The following is a 24,929-nucleotide window of genomic DNA, read 5'->3' as shown; positions in this document are numbered from 1 at the left end:
TGCTAGAGTTTTATTATTCAAACCAGTAGCTGAACTAGACTAATAGATAAGAGTGTGAGTTCACACTCTCCCATTACCAATGGAATTGGTAATTGCCATAGCATTATCAGTGGACGAAGCAATGAAAGACAGCAAAAGCAAGCCCCAAAGACGTTGACAAATAAAAAAACAAAACAGTTTTTTTTTTTGGATCTGCAGCATCTCTTATACTCAGAGACAAGATTTTGCATGAGGGTGTTTGCCTTTACCTCTTATAGCCATACCCACTGTGCTTGTTTCTAAGAATCCAGGTTAGTGTTTCACTATCACAGAGCTTGCTAATTAACTAGGTGAAGAGGAGTGTACATTACTTATGTGAAATTAATACTGAAATAATTCTCTCAGGCTGCTACATTATTAGAGTTCCTCAAAAATGCCGTGTTTTCCTTATATTTTCATTCTCCCTCATTAAAAATTGTTCATGTCCTGTAGTATTGCCAGTTGTGATGTGTAATTTTTGTACTACTGTATTTTTAATGATCACCATCATTTAACACTTGAAAAAGAATCCTATTGAAAGATAAGTTAAAATGGAAATCTTAAATAAAAATACATACCTGATTTAGGGAATTCCCTGGTGGTCCAGTGGTTAGGACTCCGCACTCTCATTGCTGAGGGCCTGGGTTCAATCCCTGGTCAGGGAACTAAGATTCCACAAGCAGCGTGGCATGGCCAAAAAAAAAAAAAAAAATACATGATTTAAATATATGCCATAAATATATATGCCATGGCGTTTATTATTTGTTAGATACCTGCTGGAAAATTATATTTATACACCAGTAACAAAGTTTCCCTTTAATTATGCCTAAATTATAACCAGCAATGTCTTATAGACATGCAAATATATTTTAGGTCATTCAAAACATGTACATGTTTGTGTATATGTATGTGGTATGTGTGTATGTGTTTCCTTTTTTACACAGAGACATAAAGGCAGACATAACTGGTCCTCCAAGTGGCCAAATTCTATAGATATGCTCGTAAAATATGAGATTTACTTCAAAAAGACATTTTGAGAACATCTGAATTTTACCCATGATTTAATTTTTAGTACATATTAAGAAGCAACACATGACTGAATGATTTATAGGAGCTGGCATCAGCTCTCTCAGAAGAAGGCATTCTCCTTGTATTTTTCTAGAAGGAAGGCTTGAAAACTGTTGCTTGAGGACTCTGAGGGCAGGCCTTAACCTTAGCACAGCATAACTTGATGCTATAGACTAGAATGTGAAAATGACTCCTAAATGTTGGCTTGGAATGAAAGATGACTTAATGTCAAAGACAGTGATGATGTGCTGTGTACCCCTCAGAGACTGGATTTTGTTCAGTGGTTTCCATGGTCAGGGAAGCCTTCAAATAAAAGACCACCTGTGTATATGTTGCATGACTGTTGATTGTGTCATGAGTGTTTGTCTTCTTTGTAAATAATACACAAAATGTTTTTCTTTTCTTTCCTTTTCCCTTTTTGTAGAAATTATTGAGCCTACTACCTCTAGTCCTGTCACAAGTCCAGGTCAGTATCCGCATACATTCACAAAGTATGTCTGGGTACTTTCTCCATTAAACAAGACCTCCGCATTGTCATAGAAACAAACTGAGTTGAATGTGGGCCGCATGCTTGCGGCACTGCTCTAATGTCTGTTACTTGTCCTCGTCTATTTGTGATTTGCCCTCCCTTTGGATTTTGTGATCTGACCCTGATTTGAGGCTAACATCTTTTACTTTATTCTTTAAGGCTTGTGCAGTAAATCTGTGTCACATTGTGGAATAGTTGCAAGGTGATTAGCTTCTGCGATATCTTTGCAAACAGAGCTGTAGAGAGTTTACAAGGTTTTCTGAGTATCTATTAAAAAACTAATGGTTTGGTATTTCATTATTATAAAATCATTATGAAACAACAGTGTTTAGTGATTCTGAAGGGAACAATAGCTGGGGGAAAACCTATACTTTCACTCTTGGAATATTATAGTGGAAGATTTGGTCTCTTGAAACTGTCAAGTCCACGGACTTATTTCAGTTATTGTCTTTTATTTTCAGATAGTTCCTAATTCAACCATAAATACTCAGTCTGAAAAGATAAGCCATTGCTATAAGTGTGTTTTTTGTTTGTTTGTTTGTTTTAAATAAACATTTATTTTGGATTCAGCAACCCCCTTTTTTTTATAGTAATCTTTTATTTATTTATTTATTTTTATATTTATTTTTGTCTGTGTTGGGTCTTCGTTTCTGTGCGAGGGCTTTCTCTAGTTGTGGCAAGCGGGGGCCGCTCATCATCGCGGTGTGCGGGCCTCTCACTATCGCGGCCTCTCTTGCTGCGGAGCACAGGCTCCAGACGCGCAGGCTCAGTAGTTGTGGCTCACGGGCGTAGTTGCTCCGCGGCATGTGGGATCTTCACAGACCAGGGCTCGAACCCGTGTGCTCCGCATTAGCAGGCAGATTCTCAACCACTGCGCCACCAGGAAAGCCCCCATAAGCGTGTTTTTAAGCGTTGTTTTCAACTGTGAACATTTCTGGATGACATGAAATTGAGATAAAAGCTATTGGTATTAGAAACAAATCTAATCTTGTTATATAAGAATTTAGCAGTTCATTTTGAATGTGGGCTGCTGGCTATTTAAAGAAGAAAGTGGAGTTGCTAAAGTTATTTGGCTTTGAGAAGTTCATAGGGATTTCTTATAACTGCTGAGTTAAAGGATTTGTTGATGCTGTCGATCCATAAGGAGGTATAAGTTGGTTAAATAGTTGTTTCTCCTCTCATTCCAGAAATGGCTCTAAATTTTAGTCTAAAACAGGATTTGCTGATCTGAGAAACTGAGTGTTTTAGAAATTAAAAAAAAAAAATCTATTTCAAATTGTAATCAATCAAAAAATGCTTAAAATTACTTTAGATGATTATGAATTACCCCCACCCCCAAATGAAACAATTTTGAGCAAGTCGATGATTATGTATTTAAAGAATCTCATAATATAACACTTTATGGTCAAATTATAAAATATGTTTTTATAACCTCTCAAACTGAAGCATATTTGAGAAGTCTACTTTAAATTATTTTATAGTTGATACATACAAGGTTTAAGTAATAGGATTAATAGTAGTTTTCCATTTTACAGATAGGGTTAATAGCCTCCCAAGTTTGAGGGTCATGATAATATAATTAGAACGCTCAGTCATTTGAATATGATTTTTCTCTCAACTGATAAAAAAAACTCATTAAGTCTGATTGCAATGAATACTTATGGTCTCCACAGAGTTATATATTCTCAGGTTTATATGAGAACTTAGAGTTATTAATCTTGTTCATAAACTTTTTGATCTCTTTTTCTCCATCCGTTTTAAAGAGGATATTAAATTATTTCCATATCGCTATGTCACCTAGATGACTGAAGTGAAGATTAGATAAGTACTTACTTTCCTTCCTAGGTATTGCCCGAATTATTGAATAAAGTCCTCATAAATTAAAAGGATAGATTACCTATCTTATCTATTCAAATAAACAAGAGTGGAATGCAAAATAGTTTAAGAAGTGGTGTCTGGTGGCAAACTTTGTGGTTTTGGAGAAAGTTTTATTGAAGTATAAAAATACTCCTTTTCAGTAGGCCATCTGTATCAAAAGTTCACTGCAAGTTCCTTTCAATGGTAGGAACTCTTACAAAAAATTCACATGTCATAAAGCAAACAAAGAAGTTATTCTTACCTCTACAAAGATTCATATTTCTTCAAACAATGTGCAGCATAAGGGTTAAGAACAAGACTTTGGAACAAACTGCCTAGGTTTGAATCCTAGCTCTGCTACCTTTTAGCTGCGTAAATGAGAATCAAGTTACTTAACCTCTCTCTGCCTCAGATTCTTCATTTGTAAAATGGGGTGGGGGTAGGGTAATAATAGTACCCACTACATAGAGCTATTATGAAAATTGAGTAATTTTGAGGAAAATGTTCATATATATATAGCATATATGTATATAAAATATACATATGTATAACATATATACATATTGATATATTAGACTATATAGTCTCTCAAATACTCTGAGACCTTATACTTATTGCCACTGCCTATAGAATGCCTAAAGCAACAGCCATTCAAATGATCAAACAGCCATTGACCCCAAATTGGTCGATTCATTGCTAGGATTCAATGTTTCAAAACTACGAACTCATGAAAAATAGTTTAAAATTGAATTCCTTAGCACTGCGACCTTTGAAGGAGATAATGTAAGCTTTTTTAAAAAAGATTATTGTGGAAAGATTAATAAATATATGTTGAATTGAACTGAAGGGTAGAAGAACAAACACAGCTTTCAATGAAACTCATTATTAATTGTGAATTTGTTAAAGGCCTCAGAGAACAGTTTGGTTAGTCAGGGATTTGAACATGTGGTTATAGCAGGATTTAAAGAGTGGTATAAATGATAAACAAAAGCTTTTAAAAGTATGTGCAGTCTGCCGTTCAAGATACAAAAAAAGAAAAATTTGGCAATATATAACTCTAAGCAAAAGATCATTAAAGGTAGATGGGAAAATAATTTACCCTATGAATAGTGCCAAACTGTTAAAAGTCCCAGTCATTTAAAACAAAGCTTTAAAAGCACATTATCCAAATAAAAATAGTAAGTGAAAATTCTCACAAAAGTATTCAGGGGATAAGAAATATCAGATTTTCTAAGTAGTCCATTTATTGCTTCTACATAAGTGGAAAAACAGAATATAAAATAACTCCAGACAGATTTCATATTTTGTAATATTACTGACAGAGAGTTAAAGCAAAGATAAAGTGGATACAGTTATGAAAATATTAGACACATTGAAAATATATTGAGAGTGGATTTATATCATTTATATATGTAAGTTCTAAAGAAATGAAGGTCTTGAAGTCATAACTTATATTTTCATATATATTTTTATATATTCTTGACAAGTCAGAATCTGTTTCAGTTGAAGGGAATGAAAATTTAATTATTAACATCATTATTCAGGAAAAGGCCATGAAATATAGTAAGTAATAAGAACAAAAGAAAACCCTTCTTTGATCAGTCTCAGGGTCTCAAAGTTTGAAAGGTAAGGGACATTTTTCGTGATGAATGAGATATGCAGTGAATTTGAAAACTTAGACTACATTTATTGTAATTGCCATGCTAGACCCTATGCTATTCTAGGTAATGGTCAAGTTTAAAAATGCCTACCATTAGGCCAATAACAACTGAGTCCTATTAAAGCAACTTAACCATTTCCATGCAATTTTTTTAAATTACATTTTGTGATCACTTTTGAAGTATATTTTAATACTGATATTTGACTTTTATTTCTTAAAGGATGGAAAGGAGATTAAGGTTGAAGTCTGTCTACCTTGAATAAGATAAAATGATATACTTAAAACTTTCTATTGGTTTGCTAGTGCAGCCTGAGAGCATTACACACGTATGCTCTACTGTAACCTTGAGTCCAACAAATCAAGGCTGAAATTCCTGGTCTAGAATCAAATTCACAGTTATGCTCTACTTCTGGTTTTATATTCTTAGGTTTTAACTATCTACAGAGCATCAAAATGATTATTCAAAAAGTGAAAAGTCCAACCAAACCAGCATTCACTTGGCTTCATGTAGACACACACACACACACACACACACACCCAAACTTAATTCTGCTAACTTTTTTTAGTCTATCTGGGGTTTGTTAATGTATTACAAGATGTCCCACCTAACATTTACCCTTACTTTGTCCTAGACATAATCTTTAGAAACCATCGATTAAAATTATTTGTTAAATTAATTTTTAAGTTTATTCCATTGATATTCATAGCAAAAATCGCTTTATTTATAGATCTTTAGACAAGTGGAAGTGCTTTAAAAATACGATTTTTCCATATCTAGAAACAAGCAAAAAAGTCAAGGCAGACCCTTCAGTTGCACTTGGAAAACTTCACTATTTAATAATGTCTATTGTGAAGCCCATTGTATTTATCAGTGTTTTAAGATCATTTTTAAGTCCATGCAACAAGCCTAGTTCCATTTTAGAGACAAAATGATTGTTTTACCCAAGGTCACTCAGCATGTACATGCCAAAACCAAAATTAAAATGCCCAATACTTGATTATCAAGTATGTGTATCTCACTTTAAACAACAGAAATCATTTTTTAAAAAACAGAATGTAGAGTTTGTAAACAGAATCAGTTAAATTCACCAGAATATACCACATTATGTAAAGAAATTCCACTTTAAATTGAATAATTCCTGATTCCTCTACTTTGCAAATAATTGTTCACTTTGTTGGATTCCTGGTTTTTTTTAAAAAGAAAAATGCTTTTTATTCAACTTACCCAAGGAAGCCCATTTCCTGTCTTCCTCTGAAGGATACTGTTCATCATTTAGCAAATATATATTGAGTAACAACTGTATCATACACTGAGTGCTGGGAGTATAAGGTTATTATCTTAAAGGGGCTTGTAATCTATTAAGGAGACAGGCATATGTGTTACTAATCATTATGTAAAATAACATATTCCATAATTTCTGTCTAGAGAAGCAAGCAGACAATTTTGCCTGGAGGAAGTCATCATATATATGAACAAGGTCTTCATAGATTAGGCATAGTTGGCAAAGAATGGGGGTACCATCACCAACAAAGGAAACGCCAGAAAAGTCAAAGAAGTAGAAAGTGTAGAAAACTGAGGGTAAAATCTCATTTGATTTCTGTATCTTTATTATCTACTATTGTGCCTGGTACTTAGCAGGTTTTCCATGTATGCCAGACGGTTTCAACGAAAATACTGAACCAACCCACTTAACAAAACATTTGAACCAAAAATTAAATACAAAAGTTAGGAGATTTTCTGACAACTAACTACATAACAACTTTTGGTTTACATTAGGTCATAAGTAACTTTTACCATTTTTTAACTCATCTAAAAAGTAGATAATAAAATAAAAACAAAAAATTTAATGTCAGTTGATATTTACTACCCAAACTCACTCTCTTGCGTCACTCTATAGATATTAAAGTTTCCTAAAAAAAATACTTTTTACGGTAGCACTTCCTATGGTAATTGAGAAAGGATATTAAACCAGTTTTTTAATTGTATCATCAAGTTCTATGCTAGAAAATAAAAATGTCCACTTGTCAATGGCTTATCCTTCCTCAAGAAATGAATGAAGGAATGAATGTTAGAAATCTGTATGTAGCCCACATGGTTACAGAATATCAGAAGTAATAGTAATGTGCGTCAGTAAAATTCATTCAGGAATAGAGAGGGGTGAAAATAATCAAAAATCAAGTAATTGTATGAGAGCAAGGAAAGGCTGGGTAATTTATCCATTTGTTAACTAAATAGAAAATTCAAAAATCTCAGTGCCTAGATCAAAGGCATATACCTGACTACCCATGGATGGATGGATAACAAACTTACATGTGGTCCATAGGGCTAGAGCATAAGAAAAGTGAGGATACTGGCAGAAGTTGAAAAAGTAAGTCGGCTTGCAAAGCTTCTGTCAATTTCCAAGAACTGCAAGATGCTTATAGAGCACCTGAATGTGTCAGATACTTTACTATGTATTAGAGATGCAAAAGGGATTGTCCCACTGCTTGTCTGTCAAGAATCTCACCTTCCAAATAATGAGAGAGACATGGAAGCAGAAGAAATTAACATAATGCAATATGTACTATAATAGAGATATGTGTAAAGGACTCTGGGAACTCTGGTCCTGCCTGAGGAATGTCAGAAAAGGCTTTCTGGTAGTTTAAACATAGAGGTAAAGTCAAAAGCCATTCTAGACAGAGAGCTCAGCATCGGCAAAGGAACAGAGGCATAAAACAGCACAGTGTGTTTGAGAGAAATTCCAGGTAATTTCTGGAGTGCAAAATGAGCAGCAGAGAGTATAATGGGACTAAGAGGTGGACAGGGCAAGACCTGAAGGGCGTTATACACGTTGCTTGGAAGCTTGGTCTATTTGACCTGAGACGTGGGGCTGATTATTAGACTTCCTATGTAACCCTGAGGGTCAGGGTGAAGGATTTATTGATATGAGCAAGACTGGCATCAGGAAAGGTTATTGTATAATATCAGGGGAGAGATGATGAGAGCCTGATATAGGACAGTTGTTATAGCAGGGAGAGAATGCAATCTAGTCAAAAGTTACTTAGAAGGAAAATTTATCAAGGTTTGGTTATTGCTTGGATTTGGAGGGCAAAGAGATGGTCAAGCAAGGATGACTTCTACCTGTCTCTGTAGATGGTGGGGACACCAGCCAAGGTAGTAAAAATAACCCAAATATCATACCAAATGGTTTGGACTTTATCTTGTTGTTTGGAAAAGGGTTCAATGTTTTAAACAGGGAAATACTATTACTGGATGTTTTGCAAATATAATTCTGTGAAAGTAGGAAAGTAAGAATAGAGGTGAGGAGGCATCAAGCAAAGTCTGTGAAAGCACAGTCCCTAGTTACAAGTTTGGTGCCATCTCTTAGGAAAATGGCCAAGTACAAACATCTCTCTACAAGCTGGTGATGAGTTCCTACAAAATAACTCTCAAACTTGTGCTATTATTTGAAAATTTATTTTAAGGTTTATGGGTTTTTTTCTCTAATTTGAAACAATCAAGCTTCCATTATTCTCTGATTGTTAGAGTGTAAGGAATTTAAGACAGCTCAGAATAAATGTCAAATTCTAATTAATATGCCTGAATATAATGAATTCAGATATTAATTATAATTATCCATAATTAGTTGATTAATTTCCAGATAAAACTATAGCAGAAAATCTATGATGCAATTTAGAATATGATGCTCTTCTTTTTAAAGATGAAAAAAGTGGGGTGTTCTCCACTCTCTGCTCTCACTATTTATTCAACCCTTTCTTCCTTGATATATCTTCAGCTCTGTCTCCAAATATCATTTTAGGCTATTGGTCCTTTGACTTACTCTGGGCTCAGATTAAAGCACCACCAAACGTACCAATCAATGCCTCAGAGTCAAACACCTCACGTACTAATAACAAGCTTTTAAATCAAAAAATGGATATATAGCAGAAGTATTAAGATTACTAATAATGACCACTTATCCTACTTTATACACATAAAATAACATAACATAGACTTATGAATATGAGTTCCTAATAAGTATTTACCAAGTACATATTAGTACATTGTACTGTATAAGAAATTATAGGGTTATATCACAATCATAAAAGCACTTAATGACTTGCATTATATTTGTAGATATGTGTCTGTCACACCTCTGGCTTGCAAGATCCTTTACAGAAGGAGACCAGTTTGTTTGTCTTTTAATCTTTGTATCACAGTGTCTGAGTGGCTGGAACATTAAAACTTATTGAATGAATGCATACATGAATCAGTGAGTTAATGTAAGGAAGATTTTAGCAGAATGTAAAGTTAGAAGAATTGAAAGTCATATCTTTATATTTTACATTGCAAAAGGAATAAGCATGCATTTTACCAAGTCCAATGTAGAGCCCAGATTTATATTAGGAGAGAGTTCCCATAATATATACTCAAAAATGGAGAGAACAAAACACTGATGGAAAGTAGAATTTCCTCCCAAAATCCCTATGAAAAAGGGAAGATCTATTCCTCATTTAATCCTTCCTGGTTTACCAGTGGAAAGAAAGAAAACAGAAGTCAACAAAAGGCAGCACTACTGGCTGAACCCTAGTTACATGAATGTGTCAGTGTCTTACAATTAGGAGACAATTAGTATTACAATTACAATTAGGATTGTTGAATGGACAAATGGATGCATGAATGAATGATTTCCAAGGCATATTAGTTTCCTATTGCTGCTTTAACAAATTATCACAAACATAATGGTTTAAAACAACACAAATATATTATAGTTCTGGAGGTCAGAAATTTGAAATGAAGCTCACTGGCTAAGATCAAGGTATCAGCAGGACTGTAGTCTTTTCTGGACTCTTTATGGAAGAATTGTTTTCTTGCCTTTTTCCAGCTTCTAGAGACCAAGTTCCATTATTTACGTTCTTCTATCTTCAAAACCAGCAATGGCCATTCAAGTATTTCTCATATTACATGACTGTGACACTGACTCTTCTGCCTCACTCTTTGACAGTTATGGACCCCTGTGATTACATCGAACCCACCCAGATAATCCAGAATAATCTCCCTAGTTTAAGGTCAGTTGATTAGCAACCATAATTCCATCTGCCATCTTAATTCCCCTTTGCCATGTAATGTAATAACTTTGTAGGTTCTAGGAATTAAGATGTAGTCTTCATTGGGAGGTCATTATTCTGCCTAACCCATCAAGTGATCAAATAACTCCTTTTCTCTGCATCTAATATTTTCCCTTAGAAACTACCAAGACTCCTTGAATTTTTCCAATATTCAGGTAACGAGTTTTCGAGAATTTTTTGGAATATTGAATTTTTTGAACAATTATTTGAACATTGATTTTATATTAAATGTTTGTAATAACCTATTTCTTTGTAGAGGAGGTAAAAATATCTGTTAAGAAGATTATATTTGTCAGGCTACATTATTGCCAACATCATTACAATATTTTATAAAACAAACGAGTTGATATTGCACACACGCACGCACCACATAAAAAGAAGACTGAAATATCTTAATGTGAGAGATAAATCCCAACTGGCTCTCTGGTCAATTAGAGAAAGAATCTATATAGGAAAGAATCAGAAATACTAGTAAATCTTAAAACAATTGGATTTAATGACTTTTGGTGCAATAAGTGATTTGTCTCTCAATAATACATGTAGGAAACAGTTCCTTTGTTCTTGGACGCAAAATTCTGTAAAAGCCAACAAGCAAATGTTTGTCTGTAGTTCTTCTAAGTAGGAATGCATATATTTTAAGTTGACTTTAATTCTAAAATACTAAAATCAAACTGAAAAGGAAAAAACGTGTTTTAACAGAGATTCTGCATTTATGAGAATAGGGTAAAATTGCTTAGAAGGTAAGCTCTCTAATTTCTGCTTTTCTCGACCACCTTTGGAGAAACAGTGTTCCCTCTATTGCCCCTTGCCTCCTGTAGAACGCCCATATCCTCAGTCGGGCCTTCCAGCCCAGAGTGTCTCACTGTACTAAGAATCCAGGACAATGCCTGTAGCCTGAAGTGAACAAATTTCAGCCAGTTATTATTAGTATATCTGTTATTAAACCAGTGCATGCTGGTGTGTCAGTCTTAATGCGAACCTCAATATGCACCTTCCTAGGGGTATCTGTGTTTTAAGAGGAGCTGCCTATTTAACCCTAAATAATTTATTTCTAATGGTGCAAATGTCAAAGTTAACTGTGCACACTGAAGGAATATTATTAGGCAGAAGAGCCTTTCTACTGGCACGTAAATCAATAATCTAAGGATCCAGATCCCAGGCCTCTGCCTGATCACCTGATCAGCTGTAGTATCTGATTTTGCATGTTTCCCATTATTTACCTTAAGTAGTCTAAATAAAGACTTTGCAAATAGACAAGGCTCTTTTGTGCTTGTTTGAAGATGGTGATAAACATTACTCATATTTCAAAGTGAATTACAGCTTTAAAACGTATTTTCAACAAACATCTACTTCTCAAAATAATCTTGTGGTATATGAATTGTTTGTATCAACATTTTAAAGGTAAGGAGTTTGAAATTTAGGGAGGTTAAATAATTTACCCAAAGACCTACAAACAGCAAATATTTTTTTGTAAGGAGTTTTCCTGCGTAATGTTTAGGGTTTTACCTACCTTCTCATCCCATTGTCACAACAATCTAGCAACCCAGATTCATCGGTTGATTGGCTCCTTGATAATGACCACAAATCTGAGCTGTTATAGATTGAGAAGCCCGTTTGGGCATTTTTTTCTAATAATACACCAACTAGTTTTCTTCCTGAAGTGTGCCAACTATCTTTTGCTCATCTAAAGAAACAAACAGACAAACAAAATAAATGCCATTCTTTAATATCACATCTTGTGTCTTACAGGTTTGGAAGAGAGAAGATGTTAGTGGTTTTCAAAAAAACATTAATTGGTTCATGGGTGTATATAGGACTGTCTGCCTCTGATCATGCAGCTAGGCAATCAAAATCTTTCCAATTCATGAACTGCCCATCACATTTAGTTATTGCTTTTTAATTGTATCAGAGTAGCACCAATCAATTCAGCAGGGCATTACAGTTGTTAGGCAACCACACATGTGAGCATAAGAGCCTGTGCCTTTACTAATGGCTTGACTTTAAAAAAGTTTGTGTGTGTGTGTGTGTGTGTGTGTGTGTGTGTATAAGAGAGGGAGAGAGAGAAGAGACAGAGAAAGAGAGACAGGGGCATCTTGTATACCTGTTTCACAATGGTAACTTGACTAGGTCACACCATGAATAAGCGTATTTTATTAGATGTTATTTCTGCTGCCAAGTAGAAAGAAATGGTGGTACATCACACCAATCCTCATATTTCATTTATAGCCCTTTTTATGGCCTGTTTGTGGTTTTACCTCTTCTTCTGCCACTCTCCTCAACTTGAATCACCAAAGTTGTTTGATTTCCAGATTTCTCTCAGATTTCAAAATGAGATTATACCCAGATACCTAGATGGCTGTCTTACTACTGGTCATGTAGGTAGTGAGGACAAATCTTGCCTGTACACTTTTCAAGGTAATGTCATCTCTATTGAAATTCCTTAAGTTCAAGACTCATGCAGTTATCCATTCATTAATGCATTCACTCGTTCAAAGTCCTTTATCAAGTATCTGTCATGTGCTACACACTGTGATAAATTAAAAAAATAATAATAATCTTAGGTGATAATACTAAAATATACTAGTGGAGACAGGAATGTCTTCTATCCTTTTCCTTTTCATTATATTGTATGTTAGAAATTCTGTGTATGGGATTTATTTAGAAGTGAAGATATGTGCACCCATAAACATCTTACACTGTATTTTTTTTTTTTTTTGCTTTTGTGGCTTTTAAAGGCTTACAGAGCATTACTCTCTTATCTTCTGAATTTGACAGAGCAGAACAAATTATGAATAGATATTTTGTGCTATAATGTATTTAAAGATGACCTGAAATATATACAAATTTCATTCTCCATACTAACAAATGTGTGCTTTTTAGAGCCAGAAGAATGCAGTCACTAGGTGGCACCTCTGTGCTATAGTCTCTACTGAAGGCTCATGGGTGTCCTTTCCATGTACTAATGATTTGTGTTGACATTTTATGTTATTTTCTTCCCTCCTACAGTAATATTCATCAGAGTGTGATATGCACTAAGCCCTTGAACAAAGGTTGCTTCTATAGACAATAGCAACATATTGAAATTGTTGTCCATACCCACTGCCAATTGAAAAATGAAAAATACAGTCTTATTGCCTGGTTACTGAAGCACACTATGTCACACCATCTATTTGCATTTAATATTTCATTTGTTTGGCACTGAGTAAAATAGGATGATCTACTTAGGCAATATGGTACAGTGATTAGGACATTGTTAATTATCCAAAAACACCTGAAATCAAGTTCTTTACTAGTTTAGAGTTTCAGGCATGTCTCAACTCATTCAAAATATTGATGAATAAGTTGTGGTTTCTGTCCTCAAGGAACTCCCATTCTCCTGGGAATATAGACTATAAAATGGAGTGATTGGGCCAGATGATCTTAAAGTTTGCTTCCAACTCTTAAATTCTATGACTTTCCAGTAAAAAGGGTATAAAAGGTTTATAGGTCTAAATCAGCTGTGAAATTGCCTTAGCGTTCCTTATGAGCTTAGTTAAATTGACTATTTCCCAGTCAGATGGGTACATAGCACTTTTCTGAATATAGTTTATTCTGAAATGTCTGCACTGAATCCAGGAATTTAGAATGAGGAAGATTCAACTCAGACATAAATCTCTGGCCCAGGTCAGAGGCCCTGAAACTAAGCTCAAGTGAGAGAAAACAATTCTATAAATTCTCATATCATTAGGCTACTAATTAAAATTCCCAAGACTGACAAGTCCATCTAACTTGTCCATCACTCTGGCAAATTGCAAAGACCATGGGTCTTATGCAAATGTAAAAATTTCCAGTGGGCTCATCTAACCACAGATCAATGACCCTTTCAAAGTCTGCTAGATCGGGATGGAGTGACAGAAAGCTCCTCAGGGCAAATAAAAGCAGGGTACATTTTACCTTCTTAAGGTGGACTTGACATCACTTTCTCATTTTCTCCGTCTGCTCTCCCCTCCGGCCTTTCCCTGTCTCAGTCATGCCTTTAACACCAGAGAGGAGCTATGGATTAGCTGATTTTACATATTTTTCACCCAGATATTTTTCATAGTAAGTAGTGCACATGAGACAAAATTAAGTGCTACTTCAAGAACTTGGAAATATGTCCGCCTTCCAAGAGTAAAGAGCTAAGGCTTAAATATTACCTTGACCAAACAAACAAAGAAGGGTTGTAGGCCTTTGACTGTCTTGTAAACAGTGTGTAGATTTTAAAGTATCCAATTAAAGAATGCAGGGTGTGAATTGGTAGCTTGCCAAGGGAATCATTGAGACAAAACCATTTATTGCCCCTCTAAGTCCTGTACAGGAGAATGTTTTCGGCAGACAAATGTACCTGGGATCGCATCGCAGAGAACACTGGACTCTTGGGGCTGAATCTGATTCCAGGCTTAACCAGCAGCATTATGATAACCGGCATGCCTTAGCGGACAGCACTGAGGTGAAAACCCAGATCACAGTCATTACCATTTATTAAGCAATTACACTGTGGCAGACACTGTATTAAATAATTTTAAATGTATTATCTCAGTTAACCTTCATGACAACCCTAACAGTGGATATTTTCCTCCCAATTTACAGAAGAAACTGAAGCTGCAAGAGCTAATGAGTGAGCAAGCCATTGCGGTCAGGCTTTATCTGACTCAAAATCCTGTGATCTTAAAAATAAACCAGTTTCTCAGCTGAGATTCTCACCCATACTGTTAAGGACTCACAAATTCTATGAGAAGTTTAAAATTTGTCTTTTCCTTTTTTTATGATAGTCGTTAAAGTATAATTTTACCAGATACAAAAGAAAAGAAAATACATTCTCTTTACAGTCAATAATGAGCAAGTTTAAAAAATTCCAGGTCCATGCGTGTAGTCTCAGGTCTACAGGATCATATTATTCCTTTACAAAGAATTCATGCATATCTCAGGAAACACTGTATCAAAATAAGCTAAGACCTCAGTTTGAATTTTTTTTTTTAACTTATTTATTTATTTATTTATTTTTGGCTCTGTTGGGTCTTCGTTTCTGTGCGAGGGCTTTCTCCAGTTGCGGCAAGCGGGGGCCACTCTACATCGCGGTGCGCGGGCCTCTCACTGTCGCGTCCTCTCCTGTTGCGGAGCGCAGGCTCAGTAGTTGTGGCTCACGGGCCTAGTTGCTCCGCGGCATGTGGGATCTTCCCAGACCAGGGCTCGAACCCGTGTCCCCTGCATTGGCAGGCAGATTCTCAACCACTGCGCCACCACGGAAGCCCCTCAGTTTGAATTTGACTTTGTGATTTACTAGCTATGTGATCTTAACCAGGCTACTTAACTTCCCTGAGCCTCAGTTTCTTCTATAAAATTAAGGTAAAAATGTATACCTATTAGGGCTTTGAGATATTTTAATAAAATATATATAAACTCTAATGTACTTAATAAAGGTAAATATCAGTGTTAATGTTCATTTGCTTTCAGGAGAAAGATGCTGATCAACCACAGTTTTTAATATACATTTAGAAAATGGCATATCTTCTTTAGTGTCTTCTAAATTTATGTAGCAAAGTTCCCTCACCCAATTTTGACAATTAAAGAATATAGAAAAAAATAGGTTTCTGGTCTCAAAAAACTAAGACCCAGACCCTAAGTAATGGCTGATTTGCCAAGATAAAAACCACTCAGGGTTCTTTTTATAAGCTCACTTTTTTGGGAAGTAGAGATGGGGACAGATTTCTGTATCAGTCAGGCAGAAAATAGGTAAGAAAATATATTTAACAAACTAGTGAACTAAATATGCCCAGCTTACACAAAAAAATATCCCAGACTTTAACTTTTTGAGTTATTATATAAAATCTACTTATAAGGTATTACAACTGACTACTACAAGATTCTTCTGAATTAAGCCTTTCAAAATCATATGTATAGTTGTATCTACAACTCTTCTATCAGGAGAAATTAATCTGTCGTATTTATTAGTTTACTATGTATATGTGGTATTTCTTGTCCATGTTATATATACAACAAAACTGTTAGTTTTTTAATAACCTTAGTTCCTTTTGTGTTTTATTCCTATAACGTATTTTACTTACACAATTTAAAAATTTTTGTTAGTATTTGTTTCCAAGTATTACTTAGCTTAAAAATGTTGTATATAGTTTTTCTCTGAACAGATAATATACAAATTTTGTGTCACTGATGTTCAGTCCTTGCATATACTGTACTCAAACTAAACACCACACCATTTAAAACAGTGGAAAAATAGACATTAAAAAGTAGAGATTATTTTTCCTTAAATATAGTCCAGTTATCACAAATAATATGTTTTTACTTTTGTTTAATACAGCATTATGTTAAATACTTTTCTATTGGTTTTCTTTATAAATATATTATGGGAGGGATGGTAAAAACTATTTTTACATTTAATATTCCCAACAGAAAAATTTCATGTCAGGAAGATTTATTTTCATATAATTGACAGTTATTTTTAAGATATAATATTTGATTCTACAAAAGGAAGAAATATTTCTATTTTGAGAGAAAATATTGGTTTTGGTTTGAGAATAAAGAACAATTATGGTACTTTAAGAAAACTATTATGGAGTTTCTCACGCATCACATTTTATAATTTACTTACATCCAAAATTTCAGTAATTTCCACTTTAACGCATTCCCATGAGTCCACCTGTGTCTGCAGAATGTAATTATACTGTAGATATTAAAATATGAAACCCTAAAAAGGATGCATTCTTTGAGGTTTCTTTTTTCTAAAATCCTGACATAGAATTTGTCCAATTTAAGTTTGCATGAAAAGGAAGAAAGATGTGCCTTATTATGTGTTTATTTACATGACAAGGCTATTCACATCAGTTATAGTTAATATTGGCTCTGGGTGTCTTTGACTAATCATCTCAGTGTAAATACAGAGGCTGATATTTTGTGACCATGAGAATATTAACAAAAGGACATATCTCTCTTTGATTCAGCCTATCTCAACACAACCAGGGAAGCATTCCCTATCAGATGATTTATTTTACAACATCCTGGCAGGGATCTACATAGATTCAATAAGTAAAAATAATGTTTCAACTCTGTGGAACTTCTGTAGAAGTCTCAGGGCTCTTGAAAACTAATCACTTTCCACTTTGTTTAGTTGTGCCTCTGATGAACAATTAAATGTAATACATGTGATGTGTAATAATAAAACGAAGGCTTTTGAAGATAGAGGGAAATTTATATACTTGACCACAAATACTAGTCTTGCAGCGTATTTTAAGACGGTGTTTCTATTGGCCAAATAGATTTGGAGACTCTGAGTACTAGATCATTGTCTCGAAAATTCAAGTTATACATTAAACACACTAGAGAGTCTGAAAAAAACCCCGCAATAAACTAACCTGGTACATTGTTTAATTCAGCATTTCCTAACCTCACTTAAGCAAGGAATGCTACTCTTCCTTTTGTATTAACCAACACCTAGCTTCGCATAGCACATTAGGCTGAACGTGCTGTGGATTGCAGTTAAGGTGCCTAAAAAGCAGTCAAAATGCTTTGTCTTCATATTACTCCCTCTTCCCAAGTCACGCTCCAAAAGTTCTTTGTAGCCTGGATCTGCAAAGTCATCAAGCCAATCCCAGAAGTCAGCCCTAGACTTGGGGGACATTTTAACATTGTTTCAGACCACAAGAGTTTTACTGACTAAATTATGCCTTAGGAGACATGTCAAGGCCTGAGAGAATTATGTGTACGCTCGATGTTACAACCTTCAGTTTGGGGCGTATCTTTCTTTTCCAAAAGATTTGGCTTCTGACCAAATAACCATAGGTCATATCTAATTATATATTCGAATTTACAAAAAACCTGAAGTTTAAATAGAATCACTTTTACTTCATTGTTGATTATTTCAATGTATTTTGCCTTATGGGACAAAGAAGTAGAGAGAACTTTGTACACGTGGCAAGATGCTGATCAATATTTAACTTTAACATATAAATAAGTAATTACTATGTTTTATTCTAACAAAGGGTTTTTGTGTGACTTAACAGTAGCCATTATTAATTCTATTGAGAGCAGATATGTAAATGGTCCCTGTATTTTTTCCTCCTTCTCATCTGTACTTATGCTTCATGAAATTTCTTTCTATTTATATTTCTATGAATGTTGTTTTTTCACTCTCATGTTATATATTTTGGCATTCTTTGACATATTACCAAGGAGTAGACATATTTGTATTAACACAGAAGCATTGTTTTTTTATTTGTAAAGGGCCCAGAGACACCACCTAGTTTCCATTTTATAGATAAACTAAGTTTTTTCAAGACTGAATAACTTGTCTGGAGTCATACAGATATTAGAAGCAGAGTCAGGTGATAAAATCTTGGTTTAATATTTCTCTATTCAGGGCAAATCTATTTGACAATCCAGAAAACTGATGGTTGAGACCTTCAACAATATTCCAGACAGTGGGGTCATTTAGACCTCAAATTACATTATCTTGTTGAAAATATTTACTTCATAGTAAGTTAAAGTTTATTTTATTCATTGAGTTATCAGGGATAAATTAGGAGTTTGGGATTAACATATGCATACTACTATATATAAAATAGATAATCGCTAAGTACCTACTATATAGCACAGGGAACCCTACTCAATATTCTGTAATAACTTATATGGGAAAAGAATCTGAAAAAGAATGAATATATGTATATGTGTAACTGAACCACTTTGCTGTACACCTGAAACTAACACAACATTGTAAGCCAACTATACCCCAATATTAAATAAAAATTAAATTAAAAAAAAAAAAAACTAAGATGTAATGTATGTAATACAACTGTAGCCATATTAATCTATGACATGTTGAGTTAAAATGTCATCACAGATCATTTTCCTGAAATATGTTTGTATGTTCAGAAGAAAATATACAACTGATTTTTTTGGTATTATGTTTGATTTTTTTGGTTCATGAACATTTCTCTGTTATTTGTTAACAAATAAACATTTTCAGTTATATTTGTAAAATTGAAGTTTAAGTCAATAAACAGAATCACATTATTTGGCGGTTCAATAATACTAAGTGTTGAGAAGAGGTTTTGGTTAAACAGTCAAGGATCCATACATTGATCTGGCATTTATAATGGCTTAAATATTTTGATTCGGGTGTTTCAGTATAATGCAGTATGAACTTTGTTTTGTGGCTGAGCTTCTTCTCTATCACTGATAGACTGCTCTAGATCAGAGATGACTGATAGATCTCATTCTGCATGCACACTCTCTTTGATTGGTAGTGACTCTCTGGAGCAAAGGTTGGGAAGGCTCTGTCAGGGCTCAAGAAGAAATGATGCTGTGATAAGGGTACCAGTGTTTCTATCCCCACTAGAATGTAAGTACCATGAGGGCAGGAACATTGCCTTGTTTGTTTTCTGTTGCATCCTTAGTGCCTGTCATAGTGCCATATATATATATATATATATATATATATATATATATATATATATATGGCATATATATATATATATATATATATATGGCAATATTCGTTTCAATAATTATTAATAAACTCATGTGAGTTTTTAGTACTGTGTTAGGGACCATGGGGGTTATTAGCTCATAAGTTTTAATTCAGCATACATTTGTTTCTGTAATGTAAATAGATATGAATTCTCATCTCATTTAGCATCCTATTCTGAATGAAACTTAAAAATTATATAATTTAACATTCTATTCTGAATGAAACAGATATTAACAAATGGAAAAGGAGATTTTATTCATAGAGAACATTACTCTTTTATTTTACCTGAGATATTTTGTTTGATCTATGTTCCTCTTTCCCTATGATGAATGTATTTACATCTGTATATTTTACAATACATATATATATATATATATATATATATGATGTGTGAAGAGAGAAAGGAGAATAGCAACACACATGGTATATCTTTGCCTTCTCTGCACTAAGTGGTTGTCTACTTCCAAGGTCTATAAGTCACAATCCCTGTGTATATGTTGAAATATGATGATCCAGTTCATTTTTTAAAAAGAATTTTATGAATACAAAAAAAATCAAACAGTGATTTATACATATGGAGAGGTATCACAAACCCAATAAATTCCAACAAAAGGTCTGATTTTTAGAAGGCCATTCTTTTAGACACCTAAGGAAAGTTTATTTTGCTACACAGAAGAGAATAAACTCTTGCTGAAAACTAATATTAATATTTTTATTTAAAAAAAGAGATAAAACAAAAGAGGCCTGAATCCTGAAGTGTCCTCAAGGTCTTTGTATTTATCCTGCTGCCTCAGAAGTCAGTAGTCAGCAGAGGGCTTCTCAGTGACAGCGAATGGATTTGCCTTTGAAGCGGCTTTGGATAGAACGGGCTGCATCCAAAAGATGAAAATAATGGAAGCCAAAAGACCCAGCAGGCAGCTGGGTAGTGGGCACCCCCCCACAACTGTCTCCACTGAATATACTCCCTGCGGTGGTGTAATCACCTGGAGGTCTCCTGTGATTAAGGCAAATAATCTTATGAGTGGTCATGAGTATGCACAATGATTGGGTTTGGCAGATTGCGTAGTCAACTGCAAATTACCTTTTGGAAATGACTGGCTATACCCAGTGAGCAAAAGAAATGGAAGCAAGGGGATCTGGCAGACAGCAGGTACCCATAGCAGCTGTATGAGTTACATTCCCATAATTTACTGATGAAGAGAGCCAAACCTGGACCTTTCATAGCTGTGCTTTTCATTTCTGATATTTGGAGGGATTGCAGGAGGTTGCTGCACACTCGAGCAATTTACCTTCAGGATAGTAGCAAGACAGCGTGTGAATGTCCATGATATGCACATCCCTTTTCTTTATACCCAGCAGAAAAGCACAACATCTGCTCTACTGATAATTGGATACCAGCCTCGTCTGATGAAAGGATATTAATTTTCACTTCGTAGATTAATAGACCTTGAGAAGTCAACTAGTCCATCACGCTCTCTTACTGCAGGATACTTCCTAACCCAGAAGGAAGGGTTTGAGAGAGATAAAGGCATGTTTTCAGTGCTGTGATTTTGAATGCAACAAACTTCATCATAACACACATGCTGAGAATTGCCAAACCATTCCAAGAAAATGGGATATTAAATGACCACTACCTCTCAGCTGTGAGAGCAGTCCCTGTTTTTCGTTTCTACATTTTATTAGACAGGCTTAAGCTCAGACTTACAGAAACAATATTCGTTTCAATAATTATTAATAAACTCATGTGAGTTTTTAGTACTGTGTTAGGGACCATGGGGGTTATTAGCTCATAAGTTTTAATTCAGCATACATTTGTTTCTGTAATGTAAAAAGATACGGATTCTCATCTCATTTAGCATCCTATTCTGAATGAAACAGATATTAACAAATGGAAAAGGAGATTTTATTCATAGAAAACATTACTCTTTTATTTTACCTGAGATATTTTGTTTGATCTATCTATGTTCATCTTTCCCTAAGATGAATGTATTTACATCTGTATATTTTACAATTATGTATTTTTTCTTCATCTTTTCTATTTAGCTTCTTACATAAGTAGTGATTATATATTTAAAACAAAACAAAATATGAATTCTTAAACAACCAAAATTTAGAGAAACAACACATCAATTCTACTCTGGGGAATCAGCTACCTTGATTACTTGAAAGTAATGTATTCATCTGATCTCATAAAAGAGATTTAAAACCCTCAGCTTCAAAAAGGTTCTCAAATTGTCTTAAGAAAAGCACATTTGGAAAAAATTTTTAAACTATGAAATAAACAAATGTTTCTGCTGAAAATAGAAATATGTATTTCAAACAATTCGCAGGGTTAGTCCTGATCTTTCCACATATATTTATAATAACATATGGTATTATTTCAGAAAACTATTTGAATATAGAATCTCATAAAGATATGTTTTGTTTGCTGAATAAATGCATCTCTTTTAACCAGAAAGAATAGTTTCTCTTTACCCAGGAACAGCACCATCTGCCGGTTGATCGGTACTTATCAGCCCAGTATGTAAAGTACTAGCTATGACTTCAACTAAACATGCATTTCTTATATGAAATTTCAACATTAATAAGCTTTTCTCCCAATTCTTTCTAGTATGTTGGAGTCAGATAACGTTATGAAACTGGACACACTATGTTTTGTTTATCTAATTCATAAAAGCTAATGCTTCAAACAGAAACCAGATTAAGCACATCAAAGTCAAATGCTTTATTTTGATTGATCAATTTTCCAGTATTGAGGGTGGATGTGAGCAAAGTTGCAGGTGGTTTAACTATCTATGAAGGGGTCTAGTGGAATGTGATGACTGCTTATAAAGTAGGGATTTACACATTTATTCTGTTGATAGGTTATCATAGGACTCTAGCAGGTAAATAATGAATTCTTGCCTTGTTACTGATCTACTGCACATCTCCCTTGCTCAGCCAGGATCCGGAGTGTTATTTGAGAGAACAAGCAGATAATCAAACATTCTGTTTTTACAGAATTGTCCCAATTTAAGGTCCTTCAGGACCCTCCAGGATGCCTATTTGAGATGTTTTTCTTCCTGAAATGCATTATCTTGGGATTAAAAAAAAAGAATGTAGTTTGTCATAATCCCAGCCTAAGGAAATGTGACTCCTGATCCCCTTACAGTTCTCAGGGAAGTAAAAATAAAACCAGGAAAGCAAGATGTATTATACAAGGAAAGGATATCAAACTTCTAGCCAATAAGGACCTCATTCTTTCCATCCCCTCTTTCACCACCTGCTGCTGTGCTCAAACCAGGAATCAGTTCATCACCATTTCTGATCTCAGGACTTTTCTAAGTTTCCATGGCTGTATTCCCCAAATTAGTTGCAGATGCCAGTGGAGCCCACTTCTGGCCATTTAATTCCTCTATTCCTTCTGGTTTCTTGTGCCCTATTTCCATTTTGCTCTACTTATGTGTTGCTCATGACTACTCTTTCTGTATATTTTGGAATATAATACATCACATAGAATTATCCCTTTCTGTTAAACTGGGCAGGAGCCCCACATTGACCATTGGCATCTTACATGGGAAAAGGAAATAAGAAAAATTCTAATAAAGAAGTAAGCTACCAGTCAGAGACAGGAATAATTTTCTGTCAAAAGACAAAATGTTGGAACAATTATCAGTTACCTTCATTAGGTATTCATCCCTGGAGAGTTGGTGGCACATTTTCGATGTCTACCATGTGCTCAATAAATGTTGGTATAACTGCTGAACTATCTCTTTAATGCAGTGGTTCCTTAGGAAGATGCTAATATCATCTGGCTGGTATCACTGCCCTCTTCTTTTTCTGACACTTTTATATAGCATTATACAGATAGTCATTTCTTCCCTTCTTTTACTTCCCCCTCATTTCAGAAGTTACCAGATTACTAAATTTCTTTGGTTACCAAAATCCAAACTTCTGCTTAGAATGTCTGTTTATTACCTACCCGCAATGATATATGTTAGTGACAGATTTTGTGATACTAATATAAATACTATAGTTAGTTAGAGGAAGAGGATATCAGTGAGGGAGATAGTACCTGAAGCATGCTTCGAGAAGGAAGTGGGTCTGTGCAATGTGTTTAACCAATTGTACAGTTTGAGGAAACAGTCCCTATAAGACTGCCCTTACTTCAGACATAAGCCACAAGTTTGTGGGTCCCCAAGACCACCATCACTTCAAACCAGCTGGCTATGAATTCAAGGATCCCTATGATCATCCTTGGGTTTGATAATCCACTGGAGGGACTCAAGCACTCATTGAAAGCTATTATGCTCATGGCTAATACAAGATATAGAAAATCAGCCAAAGGAAGAAATGCATAGGTCAGAGTCTGGGAGGGTCCAAATGCACAGCTTCTGGCCATCCTCTCCCTGTGGAGTCACGGATGGTGTTACCTCCTCTGGCCACAATGTGTGAGGATACACACAGAGTACTGCCAACCAGAGAAACTCATTTGAGCACTTGGTGTCCATAGTTTTTATTAAGGCTTAATTACATCCTACCCATGTGACTACCTTTCAGTCTCCAGCCCCTCACAAAGGTCAGGCTACCTTTAGTCATCAGTTCTTCCAGATGTCAGAACTGATATAGTGTGGTCTCAAAGCCCCCATCCTACATCACATTATTAGACTGTCTGGTGGTGGCCAAAGACCCCAGGCAAACAAAGACACTTCTACCAGGCAGGACATTCTGGGGGCCTAGAGATCTCCACCCAGAAGCCAAAGGCAGAGTCCAAACCTCTCTTTGGGTGAGTCCAGATTCTACACTACACAGTCTGGAACTGAGTTTTAAAGGAAAGAGAAGATTAAGATAGGTAGAGAGGAGGTAAGTCATCCCAAGCAAAAGGATAACGGTAAGGAGAGGTTTGGAAGTGTAAGTGAAATAATGAAAGGGAATGCCACCATGAGAATCCCAGTTTAGCTAAAGAAGGAGATGCTTTATAGAAAACTGAAGATGAATGATTTGGGCTAGAACAAAGGACACAGATTCTGAATGGCTTTAAAAGTCAAGTAGAGCTGAGGAGTTGTGCTTTGAAGCAATAAAAATTGGAAATATTTAAAATTCTTGAATTTGTGGGATAAGTAGAATGACAAAAACTCTACCTAAAGAAATTTCAGAGTATTCTCTTTATTTCTAGACCCCGCATTTTAAATAATGCTGGCAATTAT

The 24,929-nt window shown here is 34.9% G+C and overlaps 1 protein-coding gene and 1 non-coding gene across 2 annotated transcripts in view; both read left to right on the top strand.

The window, feature by feature from the left end:
* NEGR1 (neuronal growth regulator 1) overlaps window positions 1–24,929 on the top strand; it is a 901,553-nt gene that overhangs the window by 786,693 nt on the left and 89,931 nt on the right. The window lies entirely within an intron of this gene.
* Window positions 611–683, top strand: TRNAE-CUC. The gene has a single exon. It is a non-coding gene; the product is annotated as a tRNA-Glu (tRNA).

Source organism: Balaenoptera musculus, chromosome 1 (assembly GCF_009873245.2).
Source record: "Balaenoptera musculus isolate JJ_BM4_2016_0621 chromosome 1, mBalMus1.pri.v3, whole genome shotgun sequence".
NCBI classification, from domain to species: domain Eukaryota; kingdom Metazoa; phylum Chordata; class Mammalia; order Artiodactyla; family Balaenopteridae; genus Balaenoptera; species Balaenoptera musculus.
The sequence above is the reverse complement of the archived record's forward strand: the minus strand, read 5'-3'. Positions and strand labels throughout refer to the sequence as shown.